Source organism: Amblyomma maculatum, chromosome 11 (genome assembly GCF_055883805.1).
Source record: "Amblyomma maculatum isolate TAMU_Amacu chromosome 11, ASM5588380v1, whole genome shotgun sequence".
Lineage (NCBI taxonomy): Eukaryota > Metazoa > Arthropoda > Arachnida > Ixodida > Ixodidae > Amblyomma > Amblyomma maculatum.
In genome coordinates, this window is record NC_139354.1 from 57,956,817 (window position 1) to 57,979,478 (window position 22,662).

General features: G+C 44.8%; 1 pseudogene; it reads right to left on the bottom strand.

Moving 5' to 3' along the window:
• Positions 1-8,543: 8,543 nt before the first annotated feature.
• Positions 8,544-21,455, bottom strand: LOC146173863 (short-chain dehydrogenase/reductase family 9C member 7-like; annotated as a pseudogene).
• Between the last annotated feature and the right edge of the window lie 1,207 nt (positions 21,456-22,662).

Consider the following 22,662-nt stretch of genomic DNA (forward strand, 5'->3'; position numbering starts at 1 on the left):
CAAGTGCTTAGGATTTCATTACTCCGGGGAATAGAATGATGTCATGTTAAGTTAATGTGGTCAGTATGAAGCACTGCCTACCCACCTGGTAGCAGGATGTATTTATTCGCTGTTTTTATAGCCGTAAGTTTATCATTAGCCACAAGCAACACGGTTCATCTCGTTAATATGCTACAGCAAATGTGTGCGAACAATGCGATTGCCGCTAGAACCACGTAAGAGCACATCTCACCTGTTATGAGAACGGCCTTCCCTTTAGAATCGACGAGTCCGTTGAAGAAGGCTCGGCGAGCATGCCACACAAGCCAATATCCACAGCTGAGTGTGAGGAGCATTAGGCCTACATTTTGCGCCGCGTCCAGCAGAAAAGGGTTTCGCGATGCCGCAATCCACAGAAAAACTGCAGCTGGAAGTGTTAGCTGGGCCACCGTCACCATGGTTTGAACATACGAATCCTAATATTAGTCTTGTGGAATTCAGGCGAAAACAGTTTCTTCAGACATTACTGCGGTGCGAGCTCAATGTACGTCCGGCGAGAAACTGCCGTGGAGTCAAACGCATTCTCTGAGCCAAAATGCTGTGCCAGCCATAAGAGGCTAAAAACACGAGGCCAAACTCGTTCCTGGAGTACTTTTTACTGGCTCAGGCGCAAAACAAAGTATGGGCACGAGGACGTGCGATTGTTCTCTCCCGGAGAAAATGAGAATGGGTAAGACAATGAAGGAAAATACACTCTTGGTTTGGATCTAGGAACTCAACCACTGAAAGGGGACAGAGAAAGTGCAAATGTATGCGGGTTAATTTGCAAACCGCTGGATACCATCTCGACTTTCTGTGATTCTCGCAGTTGCATCGGAGGCCACTGCTATAAACATCACGAAACTTTTCACTTGTCACGATGGCTGAAAGACAATGGTACGCGGTGCAGAGCACTTAACGAGAACGCAGTTTTGTCATACTCGTGGGAACTGTTGTCCCTTCTTAGAAAAACACAGGCAACTACTACAACAACACAACACGCAAGAGAGCGCCATAGACTATCATTTTCATTCTGTGCGCAAGCTCCTCTCGATAAAGGCAAAACACAAAGCACCCGTCTACTGCACGTTGTTAACTTAAAGAACCTCGGGTGTTAAATTGTCTGCAGTTGACTGCACATCCCTTACAGTGTTAGTGAATTTGTGAACCAAACCAAACTATACACTGTTATCCTGTATGTTAGATGGCAGTACTATGTGTACTATTTAAAAGTGTGTTCTTTTTATTTCCAAGAACTAATGCTGTCGCCAGGGCAGCAGTCATAGCCAAGGCTGCAACTGCTCTTTACGGCTTGATTGGATTGATGGTGCAGGTTTTAGAGGGAGAGAGAGGTATGAGGGGGGGGGATAGAAACATATTTTCACTAATGTTTCTTGTGTTCTCAAGCAAATAATTAACTATTTATTTCTACACAAAACACGGTACTTAGAAGTAAAAAAAGAACGTTTATGTTCATTACAAATAACGAAAGGGATGCGTAGGCTTTACCAAATAATTCATCAGTGCAACTTTGGAAACTATACCTTTAAAACTCCATGACTCCACAATACTTCAACACTGTCAGTATGTAATACACACTCCAAACAAGTTTATGTACGTAAAATAGAATCAATCAGCGCTAAAAATTCCTTTCCGCACACAGTCTACATTCAAGGCAGTAAGCTGGGCTAGTTGGTGTGTCATCATTATTTAAAAAGACTAACGCATGTAATAAGGACACAGACGCTCGTCCTGTCTTTTTCTATGTGTGTGTCCTTGTTACATGCGCTAGTGTTTTTAATTAACAGCCTACATGAGGGCAATTTTTCTAATAACTTAATTCCAACCGATATAAGCTTACGCCAACCATACCTTACCCCCATACTAATGACAGCCTTCAAGGACACGTTCTTTTATAGGTGATTGGCAATATTTTTAGGAAGACGTTGAAGACCCTGGTCTTCAATATCACCATAATATAAATATCTTCAAAACGCCATAACAAAGTCTGTTATGGTGTTGTTAACGTTTTCCGCATCGTGTTGGCATTATGAGCAAAAACGTATGTACAAGCACAGTTAGAGCAAGTACTACTTTCCTGGTCACATGATCCTCCTATGATTTGCGTGGTGTTACATCACGAGACCATATGACATGGCAGGCGCTGCTGTCCCTGGGCTTCCCATTTAAAATGTGGGGGTGAATTGGGAATATTTAGAAATGAAAGGAACGTGTCGTACGTGTAATTGTGTGCTAAACGTTTCCTGCCTTTTAAAACGTGGCATAATCTACAGAGTACAAGAGAGGGTTCACATCCTGTAAACGTAGTGTAAGCATTACAATGCGACTGGTGTGGGTGTAAGATGAGCAAGCACGAATGCGTCTTCACGCTTTTGAATTGTGGTGGCAAAATTTTAATCTTCAACAGATACTGGATCGGCGTCAGCCTGTCGGTCTAGACGGAGGAGTCTTTGGATCCGTGCGGTGTGCACGGCCAGTCGGATAAGACCTAGCTAAATCTAAGGGTGTGAGCTCAACAGTAGAGTCGTCAAAAATATTCTTCTGTTTTTGTCTCTCGATCTATATTTTGGATTTCTGGGCACGTTCATGCCATATGTACCGTCTTTGACAAAAGTAACCAGGCTGCGCGTTCCGCTTTTTAGACGGGTTGTACAGAATTCGTACACTTCTGAAGCTGTAAATCTGTGCAAAGTGAAGGCGAGCTCCTGTCCTAATTTCTTGGCAAGTTGTGACAGTCTTGCAATCAATGTTGGGTGCCAAGTATAAGCGAGAAACAAAACATTCATCCTGGTTACTTTTGGTAAAGACGGTACCAGATTTGCCCTATCGCGACATAGTTTGCGTCAATCTGAGAACTGTTCCTTGTATCAGTGGCTAACGGTAGCTAGATTTAGAAAAATTCTAATTGTAAGCGCCTTCAGATGCTTTCTTGACCCTTATTTAGTGTCTTATCTGCTCGTGGGAATTACCCCCTGTTTAGCCGATAGTGCTCAGTAATGTCTTCATAGCTTACCAGTCCATTCTTAGAGTGTACTGAGGTGCAGAGCCTACATGGAAGTTTGGAACTGAGAGTGGGCTGGCGGCCATATTAGCAGGATCATTTAGTTAGCCCAGCATGTTTCCAGTCTCCATTTTTCCTGTGGAGAGAACCTTCACCTAAGAAAATTGCCTACTGCTGTTTTTAAATCACTTATGATTGTAGTAGCCATTGTCCCTGCTACCGTAAGGGCAATAGCTACCTCTATAGTCGCATCAGCTACGCGCGTCTTGACTCAACCACTTTTTCTTATGTTTTGTTGATCGCCTGTTACCAAAAAGCATTTCTCCACAAGTGAGATGGATAGGTGAGGCAACGAATGTGGCAAGAAAGACGAATGAATGAGCAAGATAGCTCACTGAAATCAAAGTAATATTGAACAGTAGCCAATTAAGGGACAATAAAACATCGAAAAATGCAACTCCTAAGAGATCCATATATATATATATATATATATATATATATATATATATATATATATATATATATATATATATATATATGTTTACCTCTACAGCATTATGTAATAGTTCAAGCATCCGCCAGGTTGAGAGTTGTATTTTTGAAAAACAAACTACGATTAATTAAGGATAGTTTTTATCTTTTATATATAATCTTAAGAAGTACATATTCACCTTACAAAGTACACCATGAAGGCGCTTTACAAATCACCACGCTGTAATTATATACATAAGGTTCGAAAGCACAGTTACAGTGGCATAGTCATTGAGATGTTCGCGTTCTCCTAAAACTGCAGTAAATGAAATTGTTTCGTCCGCAAATCTTGTAGCGGCTGGTGGTAACTATATGCGTGTGTGAATTATTCACTTGTGCAGTCGTAAAGCGACTATCCCAGACAGGTGATGGTCTCGGGTTCGCACTCTGGGCGCGAAGGAATTTGGTTTTTGACTGCAAAGTGTCTGTACAAGCCGTATAATTTTTCTTCCTAGCAGCATGGCAGTGCTTGAGTGGATGCTACTGAGTAATTGATTCGTTATTAGTATATAAGTTTAATATAATACTTTACTAATTAATAGGGAAATAAATAAAACTCGCAAATTAACAAGTCGTTAAAAGAAGGATGGTTCGGATCTATCGACAAAACGTTGCCGTGTCAGTATTTTGAGCGTCTAGCAAGGGATTTTATTTGCTTGACAGCTTATTGTTGTTGACAACCAGAAAGTTAGTTACGCGAACAGACACTGGTGACAGCGCAGTCTGGCATCTGGTTTTAGCATGATAATGGAGCGACTCATAAGCCAGTGAAACGAAACTAAGAGAACACTTATAGCCTTAATACGCCCTGAGGCGTCGATAAAACAAAGGTACGCTTTCGAATACATGCTGAGAGTAAAGCTCCTACCGAGAGTCAGGATGCCGCCGTGCAAAAAGTGAAGTTCCTTTTATTAATTTGTTTCGGTGTTGTTTATGGCATTCAAAGTCCCGGAACGAATCAGGCAACAAAGGCGCCATAATAAAGGGCTTCGGAAAAAATCGGCCATCTGGGTTTCTGTCACGGGCACTGATATCGCACAGTGCACTAGCGCCTTGAGTGTGGACCCCGTCGAAACTCCACCGCCGTGGCAAGGATCGAACTAAAGTCGTCCAGTACAGTAGCCGAGTGCCTTAACCACTTTGCCGCCACGGCGGGCAGTTTATATTAAACCCCCCCATCACACATACACCTTCCCAGAAAAAGCTGGACAATTTACAGGGGCACATGATGACTTCTAATCAGCTGTGCTGAGCTTGTACATGTGCATGTGCCTTTGTTTCAACAATGCCTCAAGGTGTATTCACTTCGTGTTCGTGTATTTGTATGGGAGTGCTTGTGTTTCATCATTTTTCGGACGATAAACTACGGGTGCAGCTAAAAGGTTTGCTGGCGCTCTAACCTTAGATCACCGTAACATACGCGTAAAAACGATACGCAGCTCTTCCGCCATAATAATAAAACTTTTTTCCCTAAGAAGACAATGGGCGCTGTTGGCGAAGAGCAACGCGCCTCGCGGCAGTAATTGCCGGGACGGGACCATGGTTACGTGTCACGAGTGGCGTAGCTTATCGTGTGTCTTCCAAGGGTACAGAGAGAGTTACCGAGAAGATGTATGTTAATCTTATTGTATTGCTATGAGTTGGAGCAGTAACTTGGGCTTTTCTATTTGATTTTCTTCTCCAAATCGCCTTTGTGGCAATAGTAAAAAAATAGCCGTGTTCGCTCAGCTGTACCAGCCAGTTCTCACTGATTTAAGGTGTAGGGCGATGAGCCTTCAGTGAAACAACTCTGCCGTGAAATTGCGCGCCGTCGACACAGTGTCGTGGCCCAATGTCCGGACGGTTCAAACAGCATTCTTAGAGGCGGAAGAAAGTTATACAAGAGAATAATGCCCCTTTTTGAAGGCATCCTTGGAAATGTAGACAGGTGCCATGATTGGAAAGCACGGATTAAGGGTGGTAATTTTGCTTGTAAAATTGCAAAATTGCTTACACGGCGCGCAGGCAACTTCGGGGACCCTACCTTGGTTCGCAGCGCTGGCAGGCCGAATAGCGACTTGCTAGCATCTTCACGGCCGGGAAGTCCCCTTACGTCACCATGGCGTTGACGCTAGTCGCGCTCGTATTGACTGCCGCCGGCCGCCGCTTGTCACACGCGGCCCGTCGTTAACATCTTTTCGCACATAGTCATCGAGCTTCTATCTGCCATTGCGATGCCGTTCGCAACGGCGCGCCGCAGATACTCGCACTCGCTTTTCGCATATGTGTCCCCGCCTCTTAAGCCTCGCCTTTATTGCTGCTAAGGGATAGCGTTAAATGAATATTATCTGGGGATTTCCCTGTGAATCGTTCATGTATATGCATCTTGCAAATCGCTTAATCGTCGCTTCCTCAATTTGAGGCTCTGTTGTCGCATACATACTCATGATTAAAATCCAGTAGTAAGATAGTAAATAATATTTAAGGTATAGGTAGAGAAACCGGCTTTAACATAGCCGTATCAACATACCTGCGAGGCCTAAAGGCAAAATGGGTAACTCGTGATCAAATGGTGCCGGTGGGTCAATGCCCTTCTTAAAGGAGCAGTCGAGGTGGTAGTTCCCGCCAGCACCACCACCACGTCAAGTGATGTCATGATGTCACAACCCGCCGACCGTTCAATGCCTGGACATTGCAGCTGGAAACTACACCCGCCACACGGATTCCTACCGTTTCATACACACAGCGCCGACTACACCGACATTGGATTTTCTGGATAAATGGTCCTTCAAGGTAATATGCCATTGATACATACCGAGCATAAAGACCGCGCAAAAATTATTCATTCCAAAACAATTAAATCCCAAAGGAAAGGCCGAAGTTATTTGGGAAGTACTTAAAGAATGCGAATCTGAATTTCCTCAAATGGATGAATTAGTTCATAATAGCCTCATCTTCTCCGGTGATGAAGGCAAAACCCAGTTTCCTAATTACAATTTTCAGTAACTTTCTGTAATGAAAGACAGCTTCACCGCTATGTGTACCATCCGTAGGAGGTGTCCTTTACAGGCTGTCTGCCGAAACTAGTTTAGGCGGTATCGAGGGGTTGTTAGGAAATGTTAACGAAAGCAAAGCAATCAGATTTGATGGCATTTCGCAACATATTCCTAAAATATGGTCGTCACCAATTTCTCTTTATTTATTTTTATATAGGGCACATACTTTACCAGAAGGCATTTTGCCAGAGGGATGGAAAATTTCTCACGTATTTTATGCTAACAACATTGGTCCCATAAAAGATGTCAGCCGATACAGACTTTTTACCACCAATATTATGCAATATCCTTGATCATATGCATAGATTTAATAAGCAGGGAACAAACTGTAATGGGAGAGCAGCAGGGTTTTCTCAAATTGGTTTCTTGAACACCTCTGAAACAAACAAAAGTATGACGACGGATTTTCGGCCCAACAAGCCCAGTGCGTTATCGAGTAAAATCCATACACAAATAATCGATTCAGCGGCCACAGAGCGTTGCATCGAATGGGAAAATCACATATTAGGCATATGTCACATCAGGCTTTCCACAAGGCTGGTTAGGGAGAGCCCTGTTGTTCTTTGTGTATTTAAGCGATATCAATGAGGGCACCTCTTACGCCTTGCGGCAATTTGCCGATAAAGGGTGTTGTGTATCGAAAACTCTGCGATGAATATGTTTCATATTTACAGAAATATTGTTACGATGCGGCCAGCCGATGAAGAAAGACGACAGAACATGATCGATGGCGATTGTAGATGACGTTTAAGGAATTGCTAGCGGACCTAGCGTGAGCGCTCCTGCCCGCGCCACTGCCCGCTTCTTCCTCCTTGCTGGTCCGTAACAATATTTCACAGGAATTAATTCATGGTTTGCTTTTTGCAGATGAATTTAAATATTGCAAAACGTGTTAGCCTGTATTTTACCAAACAAAAACATACTAAATCCCAAAATGCAATCAGCCTGTTCTAGTTTCACGTGCGTAGAAGCTTCACGTATAATGCTTTCTAAACTGCGTTTTTTCACTGCTACAGAAATCCAGGTGGTCGCGCTGATGGCTTCTTCGGCCACCTACATAGGCGGAATACCCGCAGCCATTGAAAAAGCCATTCCTCTAGTACATGCGGTCTGTAGCATACTCACGACAGTCGTTCGCAGATGTCCAACCTCGTGATGTCAACGGCTTTCTGTGGTTGCTCGCTTGCGACAATCGAGAAGAACATGTAGGCACTTTGCTCGCACAAAGCGACAAAGCTCTCGCTGATGGCGCTGCAGATTCTGTAAAATCTAATGAAACCAATAATTAACTCTTTATAGATAAATTCACTAAATTTCCTTCGTACAGTTCTGTGCACCTATAGACAGGAAGTAATAAAGAGAAAAAAGTGCTTTACAATTAAATAAAATACCCCGGAGTTCATTCTATCTAAACTTTTCAGTATTTTGATATTTTGTTACTATGTTGCTATGATAATGGGTTCTAAAGGGGAAAGCGAAACCAAGTATTATTGCTGCCAGCATTAGCATAAATTTGTTTATATATTTTTAAAGGACGCTATTTAAGAAATCAGTGCTTTATGGAGCTTTAGAGAAATCGAACAGACTTATAATCCAAGGTTATATACATGGTAGCAGTGGGCGTGGAAAAATGTATTCATATTAGTGAGATAAGAGGTTAGGGGACAAGTATGGTAATGCGTTACTTTGAGAAAACCGGACTGACGTTCGTACGCCACAGGAATGATAAAGGCCAAGCTCACGACAAGCAGGTGATCAATATTACAAGACGTCGATACACTTGAAATATTCGGCGTTGCAATACACAACAAAGGCAACAGTAAAGCCATACTGGAACGACTGCACAACACGGGCGAGCAAATATATGTAATGATTACACGAATCATATACGAAAAGGTGATCTCTAACTGAAAACATTGCAGAAGTGTAGCTCGCCCTCAAGTTCGCCGCCATTCCATAGGTGACTGTTTTGGATATCTTTTAAAGGTAGTTTTCTTCACTAGTACGGAAATCCTTCGAACAGCGTCGATGACTTCGTCGGCCACCTCAGTCGGCATGATGTCGAGCAGCCATTGAATAAGACAGTCCCGAATACCACCGGGTCGGTAGCACGCGCGGGGTAGCCTTTCGCGGACGGCCAACTGAATGGCATCCACGGCTGCCTGCGGCCGTTCGCTGATGACAAGTGAGAGCAATGCTTCGGCACTGTTCTTGCAGCGGGCAATGAAGCGCTCGTTGATGGATCTGCGCACCCGTTCAGGGAGCAGCTGGATGTCGCGGTCCAAGATCTCCTCCGACTTGACACGGTCCACAATGGGCGTCCTGCAAGAGTGGGATTTAGGGGAGGGAAGTGACAGCTTGGTTTTTTAAACAATAAATGCTCTAATCCGCCATTCTTGGTAGATGCGAGGGGAGAATGATCCAAACCTGCGGCTAGTATAAGGCCGCACCCAGCCTAATATGAAATTCCCTGAAGTCGAACACAATAAAAAGTCGATTAGAAGACTTATAAGACTGGCTAGATTATAAGAATGAGTTCGAAGGATAAGACTGACATTAGTAAAATTATATCTTTCTCTTCCCGGATAGGGTACTCGCAATTAACATAATCTAACTGCAAACCTGTTTTCCTCGCGTTACAAAAGGGTAGGTTCTTTCCCCGCGCATTCGTCGACTGGAATCAGCTGGAAAAGAACATCGCCTTTGGATAAATACAACCAGATTTTTTGTCAAGTTTATAATAACACTATTTCTTGTATTGCTATTTTCGCTTCCTTGCTGCAGTCTTGAGTGTGATGACTTGCTCTTTTTGTTAAAAGATTCGCACATACAATTTTTATCTTTTGTTGTTGAGCCCATCTGTGCGCTGGGAATTCATTTAGTTGTATATCATATAACCAGTGCTCAGTGCCTTTTACTGCATATACCTGTTTTGTTTTTTTTAAATCACCCTGGCACCATCATCCTAAAATTATAGTAAAGGTATAGCTGTAAGCACTAATATATAATAAAGCAAGTTGGTTTTATGTGCTCAAAAACATTCACTTCGAGATGGAATCGCGATAAATAGAATATAAATATCCCTAGAAAACGTGTTATGAAGCGTTGGCGAAGGTGTCACAGAGGATAAGCCTTTCCAGGTCGTAACGGCGTGAAAGAAAAAAGAGGAAATAATTCCGAGCGCACTTTGGAATCTACATTCTAGAAATGCGAAAGCCTAAGCATTGCTGGTGCATCACGTTTGCTCTCATTAGAATTATCAAATAAATGCATCGTAATTATTACTAGATGCAGCGTCATTGTCATCGCTGCTATAATCCTTACTGTAGCAAGGAGCGTTATGATGTGTGTTTCACGATCCCGTGAGTGGCGCAGTTGGTTAAAGCGCTCTGCTGGGTGTCCAAGGGATGGAGGTTCGATTCCCGGTGCAGACAGCATTTATTTATTTATTTGTAACTACCTTCGTCACTGTAGACTGGTTGATGACGTCACCAGATGATGACGTCATAAACTCGCTATATCCAGCGAAGTCTCACGAAGAAGTGTGGTAATTCTCGTGGCCGGATGGACAAGGTCATGGCCGAGAGTACAACATCTAATCGAAGGCCGATGCGAGCAGATACGCATGCGGCGGGCGGCTGTGCTGATTTGGACTTGACTGAAAAACAAGACCAAAATGTCCCAAATTGACTCAGAGACGCCGTAGGGGAGTACTTGATGACCCATAGTTCTGTAACGTGCACTCACATTGCACAGCCCACGGGAATCTAGCTTTCCGCCTCTATCGCCGTGGCCGGGATTCGATTCCACAGCCTTGGGTAAAGCAGTCGAGCGCCGTAACTACTGGGCCACCGTGGCAGGTAAAATGTAAAAAGAGCAATGCTTTCTCTCAACAGGGTGTCGCATAGCGAGCTATGCCTATGTCGCGCGCCGTTTTCCGGACCCGTGCACAGCCGGGGAGCGGTCCTTTTTTTTCTTTTGCACGGCGTCGCTGTGCTTTCCCCTTCTTCTTGGGGGGGTATTCACGATGTACGCCGTTCGGAAAATGGTTAACGGCTGTGAAGGAGGCGAGCTGTTGAAAGCTCGCGTCCCAACCGGTTAACGCCTGAGGGCTTGGGGGCGACGGCTGAGAGCACGGACGGAGCTTTGTGTTTTGTGCCGTCTGCGTCCTTGCGGCCCATGTGTTTTTGGTTTACCTTTTGTGTGTATGGGTGCCAGGCGGAGATGCGCCGCGTCTTCTAGAAATTCAAGCGGTGCTCGCCAGGAAACAACCTCGCGGGCACCGGCGTCCTATTGGTTTCTCAGCTGTAAAGAAAGTCGTCTCATTGGCTCCGATAAGCGCATTTCCGCCTGGTAACAAACACTGCCTGGAGAATCCTGAAGAACGTGGACAGAGGGGTTTTGGCGGCAAGTAAGGGAGGACGGCGACCATCCGAGCTGCTGCTCGGGACCCCTGCTCGGAAGATGTCGCGTTGGCGGACTGATGTGTTGTTAATTTGAATTAGTTGTTTATTTGGTACTACTGGATTCGCTTTAATTATTGTTTGAGTTCATCTTTATTAAATTCAGTTAACTTGTATTATCAAACGAAATCGCCTGGTCCCTTTCTTCAATGCGGCGGAGCCGTCGTGCCGTCAAGAAAGTTCAACGTGCGAACACTTCGTTACAAGTGGTGGAAGGTGCGTGGTAACGACGACCCCGCTCTACCGGAGATGCGCCCCCATCTCAGGAGTGATCCGGACATGCAGGCGACAGCTGACTTCGCTACGATGACGAGCTCTCAACAGAGGATGTCCATCCCCCCTCCTGTTTTTAAGGGAACCCCTGAGGAGTCCGTGGCGGAATGGCTGACCTGCTACGAGCACGTATCATCGTTGAACGCTTGGGACGACGACACAAAGGTGAAATTTTTGTACCTTGCCCTTGATGGCGATGCGAAGAAGTGGCACACCACACAGCTGCTTACCGGTGCGCCGATTTCGTGGAGTGACTGGGCGGCGAAGCTCAAGACCTGCTTCAGCAGCCGCCACGCGACGGAAATCGCTCACCTTCGGCTGCAGAATCGAATACACCTGCCGTCGGAGACTCCGGAGCAATATTTTTATGATGTGCTGCAGCTGTGCGCCAGGGTCGACCGCAAAATGCCGGAAGAAGACAAATTGCGTCATCTGCTGCGGGGCCTGCAACCGGCGACAATGGAGAAGATGATAATATCCGATCCGTCCAGCTGCGCCGACTTCCTGCAGACACTGCAACGCCTCAGTCGGGCCGCGCTGATGGGTTTCACTTCCCGGGTGCTGCCGGCCACCGCAGCAAACACCACTTACCTGGCAACGGGACCCTGTGTTTGTAGTTCGGACATCTTGCCAACAGCTGGCAGCGCTAACAACGAGCCTCGTCCGTTGACTGTGCCGGGATCTGGGCAGCACCACCTACTTCCCACCTACACTGCTGCCTTCCATGATCAACAACAAAGGCTCGCAGGTGAGCAAGATTTCAAGGCGATCGCCGCCTCTCTAGAATCATTATCCGGACGTCTAAAGACAATGGAAGAAGAAATTTTTCGTAGGCGCGCGCCATGGCCCCAGAGAACCTCGCGTGACGACGACGGACGGCCGCGATGCCACTACTGTAACCGAAGCGGTCACATAGCTCGAAATTGTCGCCAGCGATGGAGAGACGAGGACCGCGAACAGAGAAATGCGCGCCACGAGCAGGCTCCCAATCCGGGAAACGGGAACGGCCGGGCTTAGGTGGTCAGCCTGGCCGATCTGTGAGCGTGATGACCGAAGACCAACTCCTCACGGTCCAAGTCGAGGCAAATAATTTGAAGACCACCCTTCTCATCGACACTGGCGCCTCGCAGGGCTTTGTGCGAGAGATCGTCCTACGCCACGGGGCACCAGGCCGCATCATTACGGACCGCGGACAACATTTTGTTGCTTCCTTGATTGAGGAAATATTTAAAGCCATGGGTACAGACCACGTGAAAGCAACAGCGTACCACCCGCAAACCAATGGCTTGTGCGAACGTTTCAACCGCACGCTTGCCGACATGCTCAGCATGTATGTCTCCTCGCATCATCGGGACTGGGACGAATTCCTGCCTTATGTTCTTTTCGCCTATAATTCGTCGCAACACGAAACGACAGGTTTTTCACCGTTTTTTCTTCTTCACGGACACGAGCCAACACTTCCTGTTGAGGTGGCCCTCGGTATCGCACAAGACGACTGTGACGAATTGGATGCTCACAAGGTGGTGCACCGGCTTTGCCAGGCGCGCCAAGTAGTAGCTCAGCGTGAGAAAGACCGGCAAGAAAAGAACAAAAGGGCATACGACTCCAAACGACGGGATGCTGTTTTCTATCCGGGAGACCTTGTGTACCTGTGGACGCCTTCTCGATCGAAAGGAAAGACCACCAAACTGCTCCACAGATACCACGGGCCGTTCCGTCTGCTCCGGAAGGTATCAGAAAATAACTGGGAGGTCATCGATCGCACCGGCCGAAAGCGGGATGTCGTCAACGCTGAACGTCTGAAACACTACCACCCACGGCTTGCTTCTGATGAGGACGCCGACGACGAGTCAGCAAACGGTGATCGTGGTGATGGTGTGCATGCGTTTGAGCGCTGTGTTCGTGTCTCCGCAAGGCCAAAACGTGTAGCGGCCTCGACCGTGAAAAACAGTGATCGCGGTACCTCTGCTGGAAGTGCGACTGAGACATATTCATACTCCGAATCAACATTTCAGTGTAGACCCACGGGAACTCGCACCAACCCCAAAGGAGTAAGGACCGATTATGACAGTGATACCGAGATGTATTACAGCGCGGACGGAAGTGTTAATTAATCCGCCGTGACTTTGTATATACTCCCGAATGTTTCGTGTTTTGTGTGAATACGTGCAAGTGGACATTTTGAGTGTGCCCTGTAACATTTTTACTGATATGCCAATGTTTTATTGCGTGTAAGTGTTCTTCTCTACCTTCCTGGTTGTAATCTGTTTCACCTGACATTTATATTTTCTCGTTTTTTCGGGATTGCGGATATTTTATTCAATTTTGGTATTGTTGTGTGGTCCTATCCGGTAGACGTAATTTCATTTTTGAACCTTGTACATAGTTATTCATAGCATTTCCTTGCGGTTTATTTGTACGGGCATGATTGTGACCGAGTGGGACACTCTTTTTCATAGGGGGGAGGTGTCGCATAGCGAGCTATGCCTATGTCGCGCGCCGTTTTCCGGACCCGTGCACAGCCGGGGAGTGGTCCTTTTTTTTCTTTTGCACGGCGTCGCTGTGCTTTCCCCTTCTTCTTGGGGGGGTATTCACGATGTACGCCGTTCGGAAAATGGTTAACGGCTGTGAAGGAGGCGAGCTGTTGAAAGCTCGCGTCCCAACCGGTTAACGCCTGAGGGCTTGGGGGCGACGGCTGAGAGCACGGACGGAGCTTTGTGTTTTGTGCCGTCTGCGTCCTTGCGGCCCATGTGTTTTTGGTTTACCTTTTGTGTGTTTGGGTGCCAGGCGGAGATGCGCCGCGTCTTCTAGAAATTCACGCGGTGCTCGCCAGGAAACAACCTCGCGGGCACCGGCGTCCTATTGGTTTCTCAGCTGTAAAGAAAGTCGTCTCATTGGCTCCGATAAGCGCATTTCCGCCTGGTAACAAACACTGCCTGGAGAATCCTGAAGAACGTGGACAGAGGGGTTTTGGCGGCAAGTAAGGGAGGACGGCGACCATCCGAGCTGCTGCTCGGGACCCCTGCTCGGAAGATGTCGCGTTGGCGGACTGATGTGTTGTTAATTTGAATTAGTTGTTTATTTGGTACTACTGGATTCGCTTTAATTATTGTTTGAGTTCATCTTTATTAAATTCAGTTAACTTGTATTATCAAACGAAATCGCCTGGTCCCTTTCTTCAATGCGGCGGAGCCGTCGTGCCGTCAAGAAAGTTCAACGTGCGAACACTTCGTTACAAGGGCATCAGAAACAGAGGGGTGATAGCACGGATTTTGGCTTTTAAAGATGAAACGCTGAGATAAGTATACGAGATAACAGAATCGATCTGTACAGTTTTTAACGGCTACCAGTGAAATTATTAGCTGAGCTTGAAGTGAGTTCGATATGTCGGTGCCTATTGTAATCTATGCCTTATAAGTGATTTATATTCGAGTAATTGTATGTTTCGCCCAAGGCGATGATTCCTAGTGATTTTTTCAATGCTTTTGTTCAGCATAGTGTTCAATGGTTATTCCGAACATAAAGAGATGGAAGAAAAGATAATCGTGCTGGGGGCATCGCACCCTGAGTGCTGCAAATCACGCGCAATTTTATTTATCTTGCATGCGATAATTCGACTTTTACAAGCTTTCCGCGCCAGTAGTGCTGCTGCTCAGACCACGCAACGGAATCAGCGGGGTCGACATAGAAAGTCTCGACTATGTAAGAAATGAGAGTCTTATGCGGCCGCACACTGTGTTTAGAAGGCAGCGAAATTCGTCACCGTGCCACATCAATAGCACAGCTCAACAACAATTTGTCAGACAGCAAAAAGAACGCAAGATTTAAAGTGCGCTGCCGAAAAACAAACGACAGTCGCCTAGTTCTGAGGTGTACGCGTAAGCATGAAATGCTTTGGCGTACCACGATATAGAAAAGTCTGTGATAAGTTGTGATCTTGGTAGCTATATTTAAGAAGGTCTGGTGCATGTCATAATCGGCCACACTACGCAAGTCCGCAATAGTTCCTATGAATTTCTTTCTATTCTCCACGCCGTCATCAAGACACACAAGAACGGACACTGTGGGAGATTTATTTCATGCGATGGGTGGTTAAGCCGCAACACTAATTAACGCACTATTCGTATCCACAAAACCCGGTATATTACTTTAGATGACATATTCACTTGAAAGAGAAGAATTAATTCCAGCTCAGAATCAAGGAACAACCTCCAAGCTTTTGAGTGGCGCAGATTTTAGTTCTCGGTGCAGCCGCGGGCAGATAGCGACCGTTCGATGGATAGAATATTTCCCGTTGCCTGGTGCTCGGCCTTTCTGAGGTACGATATTTGAGAAAGAGTTTGGAAACAAAACGTTGCTCTGCGGATCATTGGGAAGAGAGGGCTACCTTGGCCGCAGGAACTGACTTTGCTGGAACACCGTCTAAAGGCCGCTGCTGTATGCACAGAAACTAAGCAGCCCACAGTCGCTTGTTTCACGATAAAGTCCCTACACATGTCGGCTTCAGTATGAGCCCAGCGTCACCTCGAGATGGAAGCCTACATATAGCTGTCTTCCAACATGTAGATTCTTTGGCGGGAGAGGCATCAGACAGCCGCCTTGCAGTGTAACAACAACAACCTATGCATAGCTTTTTCATGTTTGTATAGAAAATATAAAAAACAAACCTGTAACCTGATGGCTCAACAGTACAAACATGGACTCCCCTGTTGAGGTACTGACGACGTAGACCATCAGCTAGTGAGGTGCAGGCAACCTTGGACATGCAGTAGGCGAGGCACTCGGGAATCGCAACACGGCCTGGGTAGAAAAGGAGTCTGAACACTTGTCGATGATAAACTGGTGAGCATTGCTGCCAGAATAATACAGAATAGGCTTGCAAGAGTGGAACAATGGGCTAGTTGGTAGTTCATCTTGGGAAAAAACACAGCACACCGTTGACACATGGACAAAGAAAGAAACGAAAACTCAGCGTGGCAATAAATAGGTTTGACTGGAGAAACGAGCTAATAACGTAGCCCGAACGGCTTGTGCAAAAAGGTAGCGTCGAGTGAATACAGGTACAGTCGGCTGGGAATGACGCAATCGTGGTAAAAGCCTCGTAAATTTTAGTAAAAAAATATTGTTTTTGAAAGCCATTCGCCCTTAATTTGCAATATTAGAATTCTACTGTATATACGGAATCTGTGAATAGAATTATAGAAAGTGAACTTTCAGGAAACGGTGTCCAAATCTTGAGCAGGGCAGTTTTTGGATATGTTAGTCACATGCGTGATCTCAGGAACGTTGTCTCAGACGTATCTCTTAAGTGCATTTAACATGGTGTTCCTGTAAAACTGAAAAATTAGGAAGCAAACTATTGGAATTTTTTTTCTCAGTCATGAAACTTCGCAAGCGCCTGTTGGTCCTAGAATACTTGTAGTCATGCCCCGGTTGATATTAATAAAATTTAGAAACAAAAGCCATACTATATTCGATGTCCTTCTTGAATAAGATATAGATTCTTGATTTTGGCAAGTAAATGAAAACGAAAACACAACTTTAATAAAATTTGATGTCGTCGTGGGACAACTAAATTCCGCTTTCCATTGCTAGATACCTGTTGGCAAGGTGCAGAACGCGTAAAATATTAACCTGGGCCATTCCAAAGGCGCATGTGAAGCTTCTTGAAAGGCCTTTGGAAATACTGGGTGGGCAACTCTCAACAGAGAATAAAGCTGCTGGATTACACAGAATGTCTTAGTTTCAAGAAAAGTTGCCGCCATCAAGCCCATAGACAGTTGTGACAAGTATCAGCCGCCCTTCTTAGCTTTTTACTTAAGTAGTAATAGTACTACTTTGGTGATCTGATGAGAAGAGAGGAGTCGCTGGAGAAAGATTTGATGTTGGGGAAGGTTGAGGGTCGCCGGAGAAGGGGTAGGCAGCGAACGCGATGGTTAGATGGCATCATCGAGGCACTGCAGATGAAGTTATGTGATGTTAGAAAGATAGTGAGAGACCGGAAAGCGTGGCGTGACATGGTCCATAGGGTCACGAAGAGTCGGACACGACTGAACGACTGAACTGAACTGAATAGTACGTGCACGGACATTTCTTGTAAAATAATCAAAATTAAATAATAAGTTGTCTGCTAGCCCCGGTATCTGCTATATGAACCTCTGAACCACCTTATCTGGGGCGGTGGAAAAAAAGTATAGCGAGGGACAAGGAGAGGAAATCACAGAGTTGAGCGACCAGGAGAAGTGATAGGGTAAGATAAAATACAATAAAGATATAAAACATTATTTATCTCTTAACTCCAATATTGTGTTTCGCATTCTGTTACAGATGAAAGTTACATCCGCTTGATGGGGTGGTTCAGGTGCAAAACCATGAGTGAGGTATTTACGATAAATGTCATTTTATTACGCTAGGATCTATTGCCTGATTTACTAAAGAGCTATGATATCTGGAGGTGGAGCCTCGATTCAACAAGTATAATTCTGAAGGAGAGTTTTTATTGGAAAAGACGCCTTTCATGATCTATGGTGACAAAATAGAAAAAAAAGAAACGCTCGTTTCGCTTTGAAGGGCAGATTTGGGAGTGAGGAACCACGGCTGTAACAAATTGCTTTGATATTGTTACATGAGGCGGGGCCAAAACCAAAACCTTTTTCTTTGTTACTCATTATTACGAGTTATGCGGAATCGGAAAGGTGTATGCTCTGCAATTGTTTTGCCTAAATCCCTGAATTTAAACCCCGATTTCAACCTAGCAGCAAAATTGTCATGATTAACGAAGATGCACAAAGCTAAACAAGGACAATATTCTAGTGCAGTGCGCAGTTACGTTGTATTTAGTTTAATAAATGAAATCGGCTGTAAATATTTTCTAAACCCTCCTCATTCATTGGCTTACGAAAAGTACGTATACTGAGTTGCACGTGCCAAAGGTGCTACTCTGGGGCACTGCGTCCCTTCAGTCCCTGTAACTATTTTTGCACTATTGAGAATAAAAATCGCTGTACGAAGTGACAATAATTTTAATTTTAAAGCGACAGATTTAAAATTGCCATTGAGAGAAGAGCCAGGCAGATTTGGCGTGTCGAGAAAATCCGGATTGGACGAAAAGGTTTCACATCACACGTGGAGGGGCGGAATTGAAATACCAATAAATGGTGCTGAAAATAAACTTTACGGAGGGTAGTGATGAAACCTTAAAATGAATAAATGGGTTTCAAGTCAAACACACTATACCTAGGCTATGTAGTCCCGTTCCTGAGATTTGGCCAAAGCGATATGAATAGAATGTGGTGCTCCATACAATGCGGCAGTTTAGTAATGAATGCTAAGTAGTGTACCTGTGTTATAGGGGCAATAATGAAGTGAGTAATGTGGGATCTCGTAACCACTCGAAACCTCCAAATTGCTGAAGATTTGAACTAAGAGTTTGAAATATTACTGGTATACATGAAAGCAGCCAGCACGTGTCGCTGAGTGCTGATTGCCCACTCACAGGGATACGCCGAAAGAGACGATTGCGGGAGTAATTCACGGTATCATGTCATAACCTCGAAAGCGAAGTTTATGGGCCTCTAAGTTTCTATCAATATTCTGCATCAGTCCCAGGCGTGCCGCTCTTTTCCTTTACCAGCAGAAAGGGAATAAGTGTAACGTATATGCGAAAGACGTGGCGATTTAGTTTACTATGGTGCGATAATATTGCACCTTTGAAAGTTCAGAGCCTAGCTGGTCATACATGTCATGTGGCTTTTCATTGGGTTCCCAGTATTTGAAATCCTTGAATGCCTTTCGAAGACTAGGCTTCTACGGGTATTAGGAGATCCACTGCGCGGTTTAGAAGATAACAGTATAATTTGTAAGCGCCCGGAGAAGGTAGAAGCAGTCGCAAAAGCTCATATTTTGTTGGCATACTGCATGCACTGAACGGATGCGCATTTGTTAGAACACTTGTTGAAATGTAACTCAGACACATCTGACTGGTAATGAGGACGACCCTGCCACGAGCCTTCTTCACCAACGGCAAGAAGGTGGTGCAGACCGAGAGGACACCGAATGTGTTGACGTCGAGACAGAGCGAATGCGGCTCATGGGCTGCCACTCGATGTAACCCCGAGCGCCGACTCCGGCATTGGACACCACCGCCCAGAGCTCTGCAGTTCAAAGAGAAGGAATGATTGCGTCTTATGTTGCCATAGAAACGTTAACGCAGTCATAAAGAGAGAACATCCGATATTTTCTAGGAGTAAAAAAGTGAACGATAGTGCTTTCTGTTTCTCTTTATGAACTGGGTAATCTGAACTATCTTAACAGGTATCACTTCGCTTACGTCTGCTACCAATGGTGCTCTCCACGGTTTCCAGAGCTCGCCGAATTTCTTCTTCTTTCGTCACATCCATCTGCATCACAAGGATGTTCTTGGATCTCCGGAGCACTTTCGCACCATCACTGTCTTCGTCCATGCAACCAGCGTATACGAAGAAGCCTTCTTGAGCCAGCTGTGTTGCCAGCAGGTTTCCAAATCCAGTGTCACATCCTTCGGAAAAAGCGGAAGGTACACATAAAGCAAACGACCTAGAGTAAAACCCTCGTTAGGGTAAAAAAACGTTTAGGTAAAAGACACGCGCGCATTATAAGACCACATGACATTCTAACTCGCCCACCATTGCTTTGAGGTGGCTGGACAGTGTCATCATTGTCCACAAAGAAAAAAACCAAGATGTGTTCTCCTCAACTGATGACCCATCGTATCGCTTTGGTTTAATTTGGTGTTAGTTCATCTCAGGTGGTAAAGCGAAGTACCAAACACAGCTACACCCGCTCTGGCCACAAGTCATGCATATTTCTGCCGCATTCAGAGAGAGAGAGAGAAAGAGAGAGAACCTTTAATAAAAAACAGAATTTGGCCGCCGTTTAGGTATCGCTGGCATGCTACTCTCCGTAAGTAGGGGAACTTAGAAGGGAAAGATTGAAAAAGAATGGTGAGGAAAATAAAAGAAATGAACTCTTTTTCACTATTAGAACACCTCAACCGAAATAATGCTGTGCTTTTTGTTTATTCCTTTCTTTCTTGAAGGATGAATATTTTGTGCACCAATAATTTCTGGAATGTTGTTGACAATGCCATTGTAAGTAGAGGCGGGGTACTTTTAAAGCTAGCAATAGAACGCCAGCGCGTTCTAGACATTAAATAAAAATAATAATAATAATAATAATAATAATAATAATAATAATAATAATAATAATAATAATAATAATAATAATAATAATAATAATAATAATAATAATAATAATAATAATAATAATAATAATAATAATAATAATAATAATAATAATAATATAAACCTGCAGTGCAACTGCACACACGATTTCCTGCCTAGGCGTCGTAGATATAAAATTATACGGTGCTAAATAAAGCAAAGACGTATCTAACCTGGAAAGGTTTCTAGGACCGGCCATGTTGTTACTGTGTTCTTAAAAGTGTCACCTTTGAGAGCAGGTGAGCGAGTATTTATTGCTTTACAATAGCGCGAGTGATGCATTTTTCTGCATTCATGTAGATAAAAAATGCGAATCATTATGGGCAAGATGTCTGACGATAATTTCGGTGTTGAGCCCGCAAGCCCAAAAGCACTCATATTTGCTTTCGGAGCACTGCAGATGCCCTGACTATTATGCTTAGGCACTTTGGACCTGTAAAATGTACTGGTAATAGAAAACATTATGACTCCAAGATTTCCCCGAAATTACGCCTACTGTAGGATAGCAGCTATAGAAGTAGATAATAAACTTTCGGGCATCGTTAGAATATTTATCTTCGAGGACAGAAGTCGTAATGCTGGCTGTTACGTCAGTATGGTAAAAGTCTCGGTAGAAAAAAATTCGCAAACTTATCTCACCAGTTATGAGAACGCACTTTCCGTCAGCTTCGACTAGTCCGTTGAAGGGGGCTCTACGAGTGTGCCATAGCAGCCAATACCCACAAAGAGCCGAAAGCCCGATTAATCCAACACAGGTCGCTATGTCCATAACCAACAGTGTTCCGGAAGCCAGAACCCATAGCAGCGCAGATGCAATAGGAGTCACTCGAAGTACTGTAAAGATTGGCTGCATGTTAGGTGCAGCAAGACACACCAAACAGCTAGTGAGGAGTCGACTGTGAAGACAGAGTGCATGCAGAAATCCACAGGAGATATTACATTTGTTCCTGTAGAAGCAAGAATACTTTGTTGCAAAATGCCTGTCAGTGAAGAAACCTCAAGTGCGTGTAGGTCTGTGGGGGGTATACTTTGATGCTGCTGTGTCTGAGGGGCAGGTGCTTTGTACTGACTGGCTTAACCAGTTAGGGGACGGAAACCTGGGACAGTGCGAAAGAACACACATAAATACGCAACAAGATAATAAAGAAAAAACGCCGACCAGAACAGAGAATTGAAAAGAGGCCTAAAATAGTGCAACCCGGAAGACACAATAATACCGTAGAATGTCGAGCATGACGAAACACACAGCAGAATGTTTCTATGTGTTGTCACCTATTCTGCTGCTTGTTTCATCATGCCAGAAGACACCTTTATGCGCGATGTGAGTGCGACATAAACCTGGCCTTGGGGATGTGAGACAGGTAGTTAAATATATAGTAGCACACACGACCTGCCGAGCTTAATATCATCGCAAGCTAGTTATTACCCCTTGAGCGTAAAGAAACGTAATGAAAGAAAAATACGTAAGTGGTCATGATGCCTTTTCTGAAAGGGCAGATGCCTTCAAAATTAAGCGAGAGCAGCGCGTCTTGCAAGATACGCTTGCGATTGCATTTTTTTCCTCAACCCCGCGGCGTTTACCATGATTACGTTTTCTGCTGACAACTTCCTGCTGACAAGTGTTGGTGGTAGTTCTGTGGACGTTTCGGACTGAATGGTAAAGTGGCGCCGAAATAACTACAGACGTTGACGGCAATTAATGTAGTTTACACGCTGACATCGGTGCACATATACACAGAAAAAAAAAATGAAGTACCCGAGAGAAGCGCTTTCTTCCATGTCGAACTGAAGTTCATGGTTCAATTGCCACGCTTCTTCGGCGTCCAAATCACTAATATTGGGAGGCTGTTCTCGCGCCTGTTACAATCTCTGGTGAAGCCTTGTTGCTCTCATGTTTTAAGAATTTTATGAACCTCAGTACATGCCCAATGCTCGAGTCCATTTCAGATGCCTCCTATAGGGAAGGATAGGGAGAATTATTCGGTCGAAATTTGGCACTGACGATCATCGAAGGCAGCTTTCATAGTCGCTTGAAGGAGCCAACAAACAAAAGTGGAACA